General features: G+C 34.4%; 1 protein-coding gene across 5 annotated transcripts in view; it reads left to right on the top strand.

Annotated features, from left to right (window-relative positions):
• LOC5564596 (neurogenic protein mastermind) overlaps positions 1 to 13,136 on the top strand; it is a 426,767-nt gene that overhangs the window by 260,406 nt on the left and 153,225 nt on the right. The gene's annotated exons all lie outside the window — the stretch shown is intronic.

Here is a 13,136-nt window from a genome sequence, read left to right as displayed (position 1 = left end):
TCTGAGTATCCTACCAAAATTTGAGCTCATTCGGATGAAAACTGAGACTGCACAAGCCCTTTAAAGTTTATATGGGAATTACTATGGGAAAAGCAAGCAATTCATTCAATCGGTCATAGTATTTGCCCATGTGCTCTTGAGGATTAGTGCTACGTTGATACTGTGAGATACATTCATCAGCTACAACTTTGCCGAAGACCGTTTTCAAATCGGACGTCTCAGTAATTAGTTATTGATTTATATCCAGTCACAAATTCTTCAACAGTGCTCATTTAACTTCTGAACAGGCAACATTGCTGCATCTGGTGCGAAAGATAGCACGCACAAATCATGGCTACTATGTTTTACTGCATATATCCAGTGATGCCTGCAGAATTGCCCAATTATTATAGCCAAAGTTTTACAACTCATACAAAAATCAATAACTAATTACTGGGGCGTCCGATTTAAAAATGGTCTTCGGCAAAGTTGTAGCTGATGAATGTATCTCACAGTATCAACGTAGCACTAATCCTCAAGAGCACATGGGCAAACACTATGACCGATTGAATGAATTGCTTGCTTTTCCCATAGTAATTCCCATATAAACTTTGAAGGGCTTGTGCAGTCTCAGTTTTCATCCGAATGAGCTCAAATTTTGGGGTGACACTCAGAATTTGATCTAGAATCGAATGAGCGGTGTGGAGCAAAAACGATTTTTTGAACCACTCTAGTAAGCACGGGTACGGTGACGCGAAGCCGTATCACTGTAACATTGAGTGATAGCATGTTGTGCGTACTGGTGCCGGAATCGTTGTGCAGTCAGATGCCAACGTTCATGACGAGCAACGGAGTCTTCTCCAGGATGCACTTGGCCGAAACGATTTCACCGGTGGTCTCCTTGAACTTATGCAGCCACCGCAGGAAGTACCAGCAACGACATTTTTCCACGATCTGGTCCGGTGCGAAGAAGTTCATCTTGAACATCGGAGAGTTCAGATCCTCTTCGGGCAGCAACGAAAAACCACAAAATTTTATAAAATATGAACAGAGTTCAAACAATAACAAATTCTTGAAACGTTATCGGTTGGGTAACTAGATTATAAATTCGTCATTTGTCAACGATTACAGTCAATAAATGAATTATTTCATTTGAAATATTTCTTCTGCCAATATTACGCAGAACCTTACTTACGCAGCTTTAAGTGAATACCCCTAATATGATATATTTTTGTTTCCATTTTGTCTAACAAAATTATATCATAATTAGATATGCATATCATATTCTGATAAAATTTTAATATATTTTTGCTATGTACCTCTAGTCGGGTACGTATAGGAGTTTAACAATTTTTTCAGAACTCCTAGAATTTACCTTTTTTCTTTTGATTTGTTAATGTTTTCCTTTTTTGGAGTATGGAAAGATTTTGGTACGAAGTTTCAGAAAATATCATGCGATGTAAAGAGAAACAGAAAAATATTGGAGCAGACAGAAACAACAGATATGGACAACGAAACAGTGAGAGATAAGTGATTATTAATTATCTCTTCTCTAAAAGTGAATGATTACAGGATAATTATAACCTCTCCAATGAATAAAAAAAATCACAAGAAGTTTTATCAGAAATTTCTGCAGAAATTTTTGAAATCTATCAAAATTCCTTCCATGATTCTTCAGAATCCTACCTGAAAGCCTCTAGGAATTGCATAAAAATCAAATCTCAGAACATAAATTCTGTCAATAATTGACAAACAAATGTTTAAAGGAAGATCCTTACCAATTTCTTCATAAATTTCCTAAACAAACTCTTCTCTATTTCAGCTTATTTTTTAACGGTTTCTCCGAAGTTTTCCTTATCGTTGTTTTGATTGTAAACACTAAAGAATTCCAGGGAGTTTAAACAAAATCTTTTAAAAATAAAAAGGGCAAAAAAATCGAAAGCTTTTTTTTTTGTATAATCCGAGGATTTGAAGAAGAACTTGACGGAAAAAGGCGTAAACAAATTTCTGGCGTTATTTATGATGAATTTTGGAAATATTTCTGAGGAACTTTTGTGGTACTCTAAAACAGATTTTTTAATAGTTTTGTTGGGAAAACTGTTTGAGAGAACTCACAGAAGAATTTCTTGTAGAACATTCAACTAAAATCTCAATACAGATGATACTGAATCAATGATTTTATAAAGGAATTCAATCGGGGAACATATTCCGGAATCAGTTTGTATATAAAAAGTAAACATAGAAGAGGACAACCATTCCTTCCAGTAGTAATTCACGTTGAAAATATTGAAAAAAGTATTTGACTGATTTCCTAAAGATTTGTTGCAACAATTCTGGCGCCCTCCTTCAATATTTCTTGAGAAATTTGACTATTTTTGAAAAACTTGAAGTAAAATAGGTGAAACAGTTCATCGCTGAAATAAACTAGTGTGGTCGATTTTGCTCGAAACCGCCCACCGATATTCCCACTACTATTGTACAAAATATAAGAACGAAGCTACTAAAGAGCTTTTTTGTCAATAATAAGAGTCATGTATTTACAAGATTTTTCGACACGTTAGAATCATGTAAATTGTTTTGTTATAATTTTTCTTATATTCGCTATCATCCAAAATTCTGGGAGAAAGGGACCGCCCTAACTGCTGAGAATTCGAATACATTAAAAACGTTTTATATATTTTTTTTTTCAATAATAGTTCCCACTTTTTCCAAATTAGTCCCCCACGAAATTCGAAAACGTTCTTTCGATTGAATATGCATTCGAAATCCTGAGTAACATGATTTTCAATTGAACTAGTGAGTGTAAAATTAAAATTGTGCGTAATTTTAAACTGCACAGAAAGTTTTTCAGATTTTTCGCAATTAGTTAGGCTGATACAAATATTAATTATCTTTTATGTCCGAGACCACATGGAAGGTACGAGGGGGGGGGGGATAAAAATAAATAAGGAACAAAAAAATAAAAATGAAAAAAAAAGTTATTTTTTCGAATTTTTATTTTTAACGATACTTGTCAAACTTTTTTCAATCGTCATCTGGATCATTATTTTACCTATTTTTTACTTTATAAATAAAAAAATCCAAACTGATGTCATAAAAATGATGAAACTTTTTTTTTTCTCCCCTTCAAAATTGTTGGTTTTTTGAAGGGGGGGGTGACATAAAAGAAAATTAATATTTGTATCAGCCTTAGTAATCATTTGTTCCCATCTCTCAATGCCGGAATTGGCTTCTGAGGATTTTTGATTTTAATTTTAAATAATTTCCAAAAGGGCTTAGAGCCAGGACGCAAATAAGATATTTTTTTTCAAAAATTTTATGTTTAATTGAGTAAAATTTCTTTAATTTCTTTTTGGTAGATCCTGCCATATAATTATAATTTTCATAGCAGTATCGCGACTGCTTTGAAATTGCCTTTTTCTCACGTTTTGAGGACGGATCAAAAGTTTATTATCATCGTCTATAATCATGGGTTTGAATTTTACTTCACATTTTGGTATTGCAATGCTCCTTGCTTGTTAAAGTTTAAAGAGCATTGTCAGTATCAATTTCGCTCCAAAGAAATATTAACGTCAAGATTACTTTCATATTGGAAACTTTTCTTTAAGTGCCTCAATTATCGTCTGTGCGGCTCTTTGATTGCTCATTTCTTAGCGTGCGCGCGCTCCAACGAAACTCAGAGAAATTGATTTCGCGCTCTCGCCACTCGTGTCATCCAAATCTGTGGCATAAAAGTGCATAGTTCTAGGGGCACGATTTTCCTCGATTAAAAACATCATCTCTCACTGCGCCACTCACACTGAACTGATTCTGGGTCGTGAAAACTCCGGAGGAGGAAAAGTGGAAATCTCACTCACCAGTCGTCCCCCTTTGTTTGGTGTTGGTACGCTTCTCTCTTGAAAGGGTGAGGGGGAGGACTGGTCGGATTGTGGAAATCGTCTGCCCGTTCCGACAGACAGACAAACGACACCAAAAACGCCCGAAGATTGAACCCAAAGAGGAAATTTTGCAATCAGTTCGATTTGGACTGCAGTCCGTGTCGGTTCGGTTCCGGAAAATTTCTCATCTCGCGAGCGTGAATTGAGTTTTCAGTAGAAGAGTTATCCTTTTTCCATCCCTCTCTCTGATGTGAAGCCAGAAAGCGATACAGAAAAGTGCGATTGCTTTGATGGGTTGGATTGGCGCAGTGGAAGAAGCGTTCCGGGTCTCTGGAGTCGCGTGTCGTCGCGACGCCAACTGAAAAAGAAAAACGGCGTGGCGAGGAAACCGAGCGGGGCTAATCATGAGGTGTTTCAAGTCAATTGAGTGTGTAAAGGACTTTTACACGCCGAGCGGGGGTGGCGCGGAACCCTGAAAAAGCGATAGTGTAATTAAAATGTGATTGATTGCAGTCAGTGAGCGGAGCGCTTCGAGCTTCACCTGTCAAATTGTTGGTTTTGTCATTGGATGTTTGCTTTGAAACACATGTAAACAAACACATGGGTGTCTCAGAAAAAGTTATTGTTCGAAAAGTCATGGTGCTCAGCCCTAGAAGGATACATGTTTTTAATTATAGCATGTTTGTAGAACAAAACCATTTTCTCAAAATTCCTTCAGAACTTTCACCAGAACGATTCATGAAAATTGTCATAATTTGACGTTTCCGCATCTTTCTTATGTTTACTTATTTTCATATACTTTTCTTAGGCATGTGTATGGTGTCAATTTTCGAAAATGTTAAACTTTTTTGTCCACAGAAATTTTTGAAACGAACATTTTTGAACAAAACAGATTGTAAAATATTGCCAGAAGATTTAGGTAATGACATATGAGTAAATGAATCATATATCACAGTTTTTCAATTTGTCTATTCATTAAGATTCTAGTCATTCCATTGCATTGCAGCAGATGCATCATTACACGAAAAAAGTGTAGTATCACATTTAATACACCATATTTGAAAGTCGAAAACCTTGAAATGTAATGGAAAAAGACCTAAAAAATCGATTTTTCATAGATTTTTAAAAGGTCTGTCTAGATGAACCTTTGTTCTAGTGTTTTTTTAAATAAATGAAAAACCGAATTTAGTACTATACCATTTAATTCCACTAGAGTGTGTATCCTTTGACAGATACGCGTATTTCGTCCTCAACTGTAAGGCCGTCTTCAGTGTCGTGTACTAGACTCGAATTTTTTTCTGAAACACCCTAATAAACAAAGGTGCGAAAACACCGAAGCTGACCTAATTTTCCAGACGACGCTGTCCATCGGGGAACAAAGTGAACCTTTTGGACTCGATTTCTACCGTATGATTAATTGGATGCTACCGACGATCGGTGGTGGTCACTAATGGACCTAATTTTGTTTATTAACCGCAGCAAGCCATGGGGACGAAGGAAAATAGGGAAAAGGGTGTTTCACTTCCAACATGTTGCTCGATGATGATGAGTTAATCCACAAACAGTGTTGCGCGTCGAAAGTTAAGCATCCATCACTTGTTATTACTTTTACGGACTGAGCATACCAACTGGATTGAGCTGACTAGTGACTTGGTTGGCGGATGGTCGTTCACTTGCCATCACTAGCTAGGGCCCAGCACCAGTTAATAGTAGTGGGTAGGGGAAGATGGTTCAAAATGGCAACGCATTTCACGGAGCCCGTGTAGAAGCGAAGTTCTGATGATCAAAATGTTATATTGACTTGATTAACATAAGGGATAAAATATCTGATAATAATAGTAAAAAATGTTTCTGAAATTTGTAAACTACATTGAAATTTGATGTTTGAAGATTTAATGAAAAGCTCGTTGCTATTGGTCAGATCTTATAAAGGCTAAATGTGATATGTCAATGTTATTTCTAGAAAGATAATTTTAGATATTTCATGAATGTTTAGATTTCTGTGATTTTGCCATCCCTCCAAGCATAATTTCGCTGCAACACTTTTCTCCGATTAGACTCAACGATTATCACAGTCTGATTTGTTGCGCACAAATTACACAATTGCGCTCAGCAAGGTCCGTTCAACGAGGTAGGCTAACTGGCTAACTGTCAAAAATCGGACGCTACCTATCTCATGGCGGACCTTGCTTGTATCCATTTGCACTGCGAAATCGTGTGCGAGTTTCGATTGTGATAATTAAACATTTGTGGGTGAGTCTAAATGGGTGTAAAAGTCGCAATAATAAACTTTCCCTTTATCTGCTGGGGTGTGACAAGGATATAGAAACAAAAAGAAGATTGTGGCAATTTTGAAAGATTTGAAATAAAATTTGATTAGATTTGGGAAGTTACAGTCAATTTTCCATCACACGATATAATAAATCGATATCCGCACTGAACTGTCCATTTTTTTTAAATACATTCTAAATAATCACCTTAACATAATATAAAATTCAACACCTTTACCCATTTCTTGAACAGTGTGATTTATTTTACCAATGTTCTTAAAATCGGAAATCCGTTTGCTCTTCTAAATAAAACACATAACAAATTTGAGCCAAATCTATTATGGTTTAAAGGTGGCACAAGCGACTTGAAGACCAATTTTGAAGTTATGAAGTATGACCTTCAGTGAAGTATTCATAACTTCGTTATTTTCAAACCAATTTTGAAGCTTTAAGCATACTACTATTATAAATTAGATTTATGAAAAAGCTGTGCAACATCAAAATTGTTCAAAAACGAAACTAGACTTAGTTCAATGTAGGTTTCTCCAATTTTTTTCTCATTTTACTAAAAAATCATCACCGATTCTGAATCATTTCACATGCTTCTTTCGCAGCTAATTTAGTTGTTTTTGAACTATGTGTTGAAAACGTTAAATAAAAACATTGTGTGAAACGAGAAAACCGATTTTTCTAAAAAAAAAAAGGTTTATGGGTAGTTTTTTGTTGAATAACAAAGTTAAAACAATTTTTAATAAAATATGTTGTATCCACAATTTAAAAAAAACAACTAAATTGACGTCGAAAGCATGTTAGAAGGTATAGAGTCAGTTTAGTATTCATAAGGTTATGGTCAGTCAAAATTGTTTTTTTAGTAAAATAAGGAAACATTTGGAGAAAACTCGTTGACAGTACAGACAGAAGTATAAAAATTCTATACCTTCGCCATCGTTCGCATCGTTCGATCTATTTTGATCAAATTTCCAGGAAAACCCTCAAATGAGTAGGGAGCCGGATCATATTCTTTGCACTGTTGATTCCCTTCGGCAGTGGGGCTTTTTGAAAGCTACAGAACTCATATCTGGCCACCATATGCATCGTACTGAAGTGCTTCTTCTTGCAAAGTTTCAGACAAGGGGGGCCGAGAAAACCCCCCAATGCCAAAGTGAATCATGGAAGTGCCCAAGTTGTTGTGCATTCTATATGACTCAAATATGACGAATTTCTTGTCAAATTGGTCAGTCACAGAACTTGACCATACTCGATTTGCAGTAAATTTTTCACTTTTTTTTATGGTGGAATAAATGTTTCCCATAGAAACGATCATTTTGACTTATGAATAACTTCTGAAAATGGTTCATAAGTTCATTTGAAAAATTCTTACTCCGAAACTGTTGATTTTAGAGAAAATTTTTCAATGAAGTAGTAGAGAAACGAGACAAGAATAAAATACACACTGAAAAAAAAAATCTATATAAATAAAAATGGAGTGGTGTTTGTATGTCACGAAATGGCTTGAGAACGGGACAACCGATTTACACAATTCTTTCACTGTTGTTTTCTTGAAGGGTTCCGACATGTTCGTGCGACGAAAAAGTTTAGAGAAGTTTTCGGCAAATTTGGTAAAACGGGAGAGTACTAATATGCCATTTTGTATGGGAGGTATCATTGACATCTTCCAACAGCCTACTTGATGGCAAGACGAAGTTTGCCGGGACCACTAGTATTTTAATATTTTTTTTCATAAAACATTCAAATATACAACTGAAATATTAAATTACACTAAATCTCTATATCTAATATTTATTTTACTTTCACCATAGAATCTTGATAGTAAACAGACAAACCTGCATGATGGAGAAATTTCAAATTAAACAGTTTTTCTTAGAACAACTTTTGGTCGATTTTCAAAATTTTGGTTCTTTGTGAAAATAAATACGTTCTGATGATACCATAAGAATCTTGAAATTATTGATAATGATTTTAACCATGAAATCTCTAGAAGTAGCCATTTTCGAATTATATCAAGTTCAATGCAAAAAAATATAATTAAAATTATAAAATAAGCCATTTGCATTAGTTATTCGCGATTATCCATCAAGAACAAAACGTTTACGAGAGTATTTTCCTCCACTTACTTATTTTTCTTGATGGAGATTCACGAATAACTAATACAAATGGCCTATTTTATTATTTCATTCATAATTGTTAGCATTGAAGTTTATATAATTCGAAAATTACTTCTAGAGAAACATAATTATCATTACAGTTCAATATGATTTTAAGATTCTATTGTATCATCAACACGTATTTATTTTAGGAAAAAACAAAATTTAGAAAATATACCGAAAATTGGTCTTAGAAAAACTCTTTTTAAAAATCTCCATTGTGAGACATTGTCTCAAACATCTGTTAAATATCAAGATTCTATGATGAAATTTAAAAATATTTAAAATTGATGCTTTGTGTAATTTAAAATTTAAGATTTATTTTTGAATTTTTCATGAAAAAATAAATATATTACAAATATACAAATACAGCCATTCCATGAAAAACCGATCTAGTGGGTCTCCGAATTCCGTGAAAATTTGCTAATTTGTTCCTTATCCGAAATAAGGATAACCGTATTTTTGGATTTTTTGACCATTTCCGAAATAGGGTGACCAGAAAAATCGCGATTTTGCAAAATTTGTATTTAAAAAAAAATTATAACTTTTGAACCGTTCGACCGATTTTCAATCTTTTTGGACGAAATGAAGGCTAAAGATTTTGACTTTTCAGTAAAAATATAAAATTTCACAAAAATTGTGTTTTTTACATAAAAAAACTCAATAGTTTCCGTTTTTTCGTGTTTTGAAGGCCTCGGAACCAAAGGGGCTATCGCTGTTCTCATTTTTTCTTGAAAGTTCAGAAAATTTTACGTATAGTGGGAGATCCCCCAGTCCTGGATAGCACCCAATACCGGACAAAGTCGAAAAATTGAGAAATCATGGTCCAATCAAGATGGTGTATTAGAAGAAAAGAAAGCTATAATTGAGACTAATGTTTGCGTAGAATAACATATCCTTGAAATATGTATGCCTTTTTTGAAAAGTAGAAAAGTTTGAAAATCTAAAATAAATTAACGTATCGCCTCAATTTTGAGCCTATTTAGAAATTATTTTAAATATGAAAAAATACCTTGGATCACGCAAGCATGATCGAACTGATCCTAATTTGATAGTATGAATGTATTTTGTACCATAATTGAACAAAATATGGACAAATTGAAATTTTTGTTAAGCGCCTCCTGTCCCCCAGTTTCGGACAGCTTGATTTGTTATATGATATCTTTGTAATTATTGCACCAGTGTCTCTAAATACATTCATTTTTCATGGATTTCGTCGATCATGGCATCAAACATGCAATAAAATTAAGAAGAATAAACAATCAGAACAACATCGCAAAATGTGCTACTTTTCATCATATATGAAAGAAGTTTTTGATGGACATCTTGCAAATTAAGAAAAACTCAAATTCTTCTTGTAAATGTTGCAAATGCATTGAATTGGTAATTATATAATATTCCTATAGTAAAAACATTTAATGATGCTCAAATTTACAGAATTCGAGGCATTTCCAGATCGTGTCCGGTATTGGGTGCCACCTTTCAAGATCGATCAATTTGGTACTAAAATACATCAACAAAATCCAATGTCAAAATTCATATTAATGTTTTCGAATTTATTTTTGTACACTATAAAAATGATAATATTTATCATAAATAGGTAACACGAGCACATAAAACCAATATTTTTTGACTTATGAATTTAGTGGCTTAAGTGTCCGGTACTGGGGGATCTCCCCCTACATCGCTGAAAATTTGACAGTTTACGTAAAATTTTCTGAACTTTTAAGAAAAAATGAGAGCAGCAATAGCCCCTTTGGTCTCGAGGCCTTCAAAACACGAAAAAACGGAAACTATTGAGTTTTTTCATGTAAAAACACAATTTTTGTGAAATTTTATATTTTTCCCGAAAAGTCAAAATCTCTAGCCTTCATTTCGTCCAAAAAGATTGAAAATCGGTCAAACGGTTCAAAAGTTATAATATTTTTAGAAATTAAAATTCGTCAAAATCGTGATTTTTTCGGTCACCCTATTTCGGAAATGGTCACCCTAATCAAAAAATCCAAAAATACGTGTATCCTTATTTCGGATAAGGAACAAAATAGCAAATTTGCACGGAATTCGGAGACCCACTAGATCGGTTTTTCATGGAATGGCTGAATATAAAGAATGGTCATATATCAAAAAAAGGTCTATAAAATGACTCGTGATATAGTAAGCTGAGAATCAGGCCCTGATCTGATGGTACGTAACACCAGAAATAAGAGTAAATATATATGGTATGATGTTAATTTACTTCAATGTGAAAAATTATAAATTTCAAAACACCATACGACAACAGCAGACGAGGTTACAAAATCAACCATTTAGAGCCCTATTGAAGCCTGACACCGAGTGTCCAAAAATGGTCAGAACCACTTTAAAATTCATGACACAAAATTTAATCATATCTGGGTGAAAAATCATGATTTTTTGAGTCGTCAAAAGGTATCAGTGCATGAACTTCTGGAAGTGACCCCTTAGGGTCCCTACCGGAACCGATATCCAGTGACCGTGTTCCCTAGATGATCATAATAGTTTCCATACTGAAACAGCTGACATATTCTATTGAATAGGTCGATGTACTATCGATTTTTAAAATTTTCTGATGAAGCTTCTTGCATTTTCTCCAAAAATTTTCATTTTTAAATACCCCAGATACCCCAACAAATTCGGATCTGAATCCGAAACCACCATAATGGAAGTAGAGTGGTATTATAATGAGTTTAAAGGGGATTTGCAGAGATTTGAAATATAATTTGATTTATTAAACATGGAAAAATAATAAAATAGCTATTCCCCCATTACGCCCCAACTGTTATCTTGTATGCCTCCCTGGAAATCACGTGATAAGAAGGTGGTCATAATAGATGGGAGGGGGTTTTAATATAAGGGGGAATGATTTTTTGGGGAAGTTCAAGAAAAACCTCTCATACGACCTGTAACATTTTTGGGAAGGGTATTTAGGAATCCCTGGCTAGGTTCTTGATGAGGTTCAATGCACATTCTTAATACGTTCTTCGCAGCATCATCAAGAATCATGGTAATAATTGAGGAGCCCAAACGCAGAGGGGCGCAAGTGACATTTGGCGGTTTTGAGTTAAGTATGCTGAAGAATTTCACTGTTTTCAAATTTTCTAAAGGTACTTTTAAATGATTGTTTCGTCCAATGGAAAAAATACATGATTCGTAGAAGTTGAGCTTGATTTCTATTCTATTGCAATTTGTATGAAATAAAAAATTGATGATAAACTTTGAAACTCCTTTATCTCGAAAGTTGATTTATGTCACTTACATCCCTTTGCTTAGAAGCTAACCCCTTCTTTTGAATTTTATCTCAACTGTTCAACTATTACCTCAATACCTTGGAAAATCACTGAAAGGTAAATGCTTATGTGATTTTTGGTTAATATTTCTTGACATTTCTAGCAAATTTCCAAAAGTTTGTAAGACCCATTGCTAAAATATTGTTATGAAAAATTTCTTGGCAGATTCCCAAAGATACTGATACTGATTCTTGAAATAGCCAGCTAGATATCAAGTTAGTCCAAACTTGATAACTAGATTGACTAGTCCGTTATCTATGGAGTTTCTGCACATATACAGCGAATTCTTGCTTCCATTCTAAGCGAATTTCTTGTGGAATTCCTAACGAACTAATTCGTGATCTCTAACGAATGAAGATGATTGAATGGCAAATTCCTTTATGTATTCCTGTAAATTTTTTCGTTAGGCTCTTGAAGACAGCAAGCAATCAATTGTTTTTTTTTTTGGCAAGATACCAAATCAATTATATCTTCTGGTACCAGCTTAAAGTCGCAAAATTTGAAGGCGTTTCTAATAAAAAGGCTGGCTCTATTGCACTTTGATGCAATCTAAAAAATAATATCTCTCAGTAGTGTTACTATAGGAACAATAGGTTTACTATAGGCCCAAAGGAGCTCAAATTTTAAGCAAAACTTTTTCGATCATTTTTCGAACAAAATCAAGCTGTGTATCAATGCTACTTAGATAAATAGCTCTTGAATACTTTTAAACGATTTATAGCAAAACGGCCGTGAAAAGCCACTAGTGCGACTATAGGGGACTGTATACTAAGGGAACACCGACCCTAGTAAGTTATAATTTTGTTTGAATTATGACAAACTTTGATTAAAATGCTCTAATGTACAGGAAATTTATTATTTTAACTACAAATCACCAAATTAAAACAAATTTTGTTAGATAAAATATGCTTATTGAGTTACATTATATGTGAATATTTGTTTAATGAATTGGGAGAGTTACAGTTTCTACTTAGGCATCCCGAGAAAATCCGGGAATAAAAGAAAATGTTTTAAATAACCACCCTTTAATTTAATAAAAGTTGTAAAATGAGCCATTTTGCCCCATGAGTTCATTTTGAACCACCTTGCCCTATCTAGTGGTGGATTAAGTGAAGCGCAGCCGGCAATGAGCGTAAATTTTCACAGCTTTTAACGGACAGTGCAGTGCGGTTTGCAATCGAAGCAACCTCTGGGCTGGAGCACATACGGCACCACCGCCAGAGAGAGGCACAGAAGAGCACACGGCACGGGTGTCAATGATTAGTGCGGTAGTCACAGTCGGTAACCAACCTAGCGTCTACACGATCAACTTCGATTACACATTGGATGTATAAGTTTCACGAACTTATCGAGAATTCTTGTGGCTTTTCACGCAATTTAGACTTTTTGTAGATCTACACTTTTTCAATGTGTAGATCTAACAAATGTCAAAATCGCGTAAAAAGACAATAGAATTTTCGACGATTGCGTTAAACTTACACATTCAATGTGTAACCGAAGTTAAGCGTGTATGGACGGTCATTTACTTCGGGCTCTCTG

This window comes from Aedes aegypti, chromosome 3 (genome assembly GCF_002204515.2).
Source record: "Aedes aegypti strain LVP_AGWG chromosome 3, AaegL5.0 Primary Assembly, whole genome shotgun sequence".
Taxonomy (NCBI): domain Eukaryota; kingdom Metazoa; phylum Arthropoda; class Insecta; order Diptera; family Culicidae; genus Aedes; species Aedes aegypti.
The sequence above is the reverse complement of the archived record's forward strand: the minus strand, read 5'-3'. Positions and strand labels throughout refer to the sequence as shown.